Source organism: Seriola dumerili, unplaced genomic scaffold (assembly GCF_002260705.1).
Source record: "Seriola dumerili isolate Sdu_G_001 unplaced genomic scaffold, Sdu_1.0 BDQW01000202.1, whole genome shotgun sequence".
NCBI classification, from domain to species: Eukaryota; Metazoa; Chordata; class Actinopteri; order Carangiformes; family Carangidae; genus Seriola; species Seriola dumerili.
In genome coordinates, this window is record NW_019174457.1 from 738,483 (window position 1) to 739,910 (window position 1,428).

The 1,428-nt window shown below is 53.3% G+C and overlaps 1 protein-coding gene across 1 annotated transcript in view; it reads left to right on the forward strand.

Moving 5' to 3' along the window:
- LOC111228171 (AT-rich interactive domain-containing protein 1A-like) overlaps nucleotides 1-1,428 on the forward strand; it is a 55,356-nt gene that overhangs the window by 48,757 nt on the left and 5,171 nt on the right. The window lies entirely within an intron of this gene.

Consider the following 1,428-nt stretch of genomic DNA (forward strand, 5'->3'; position numbering starts at 1 on the left):
GAGAGAGATTTACTCCCTGGCATTTGCCACAGGAACATGACGAAAGATTTGTCCTTTTCAGCCTTTTTTTTTTTTTTTTTATGTGCACGAACAGCTGCGCAAGCCGCGCATGCCAAAATTCTTTCAATGAACTCTGAATGTTGGGTAAAAAGTTCAAGTCAGTGTGTAAACTGGCAGTCAGTCCATACCAGAGGTTTTTTGGGGAAGTGGGAGGGGGGAGTGGGTGGTGGGGGTCTTCGGGACCCACGCTTCGCCTGGAAAGCTGTTGTTTGGAGGGACTCCTGTCGCTGAAGCTGCAGGAGCCAACCACACCAAAGGATCGACCACGTTGCCCTGCTTCAGTCTGGGCCCAGCGCCCAGGCTGTCAGACACGGGCGCACTGAGTCAGCGCCGGGTGTTGTTACAGGAGAACATCAGGGTGCTTGTCAGCTGCATCAGCCCTCTAGTTAGTACGAAGAAGAGCTGAAGAAGGGGGGGGAGGGAGGCGAGGGGAGGGGAGGGAGCGGAGGCGGGGGACGGGAGGTGATTTGGCGATAGAAATGCCCCGTCAGTGTCGTGTCCTCGCTGCCTGGTGCCTGGCCGAGGCTTACAGAGCAAGGCAACACTCCTGGAGATTAGTACTGAGCCGAGAAATGCATGAATGGGGGGAAGAGGCTCGTTGTCGTGTTGTGTGTGTGTGTGCTGTGTGTGTGTGTGTGCATGTGTGTGTGTTGTAAAAGTCAACACAATCCCTCTCATCTTCTCTCTACTCTTCTCTCTCCTCTCACTCACTCTCTGTTTCTACCATGCAATTTTTTTTCCATCCTCACGAGAACCCCCCCCCCCCTTCCTCCGTCCCCTTTCCTCCCTTCCATCTGTTAGTAGCAGGGAAATCCCTGCCCAGAGGGAGGAGGAGGAGGAGGGGCGGCGGGGAGGCGGGGAGGAAGAGAGCGAGCCGGTATAATGTGTGACCTCAAGAGCTACAGAGGCGAGAGGGTGATGTGAGAAAATGTGAATAAATGTTGACCTGCCAGTGACCCAGTTTGTGTGTGTGTGTGCTGTTGGTGTGCAACCATGTTGTGTGTGTGTGTGTTGTGTGTAGGTGGGCAGTTAATGAATGGGAAACCTGTGAGTCATCAGACTGGCGTGCCTAATAGATTGAGAAGTCCTGAGCTGAAGTTTAGGGATGAGCGCTACTATGCTCTCCCTCTTCTCTCTCTCTCTCTCACACACACACACACACACACACACACACACACAATACCAACAAACAATCACTCACTCTCTGCACACACACACACACACACAACTTGCCGTCTCCTGTCTCTACAGGCCAGGCAGTAATCTGTCAGAGTCAGGGTTTAGATCATTGTTTCCTGGTGACTCTGAGAGCCCAGCAGTGGTTGAGAGAGAGGGAGAGAGAGAGAGGGTGGTGGGAAGCAAGGGGGG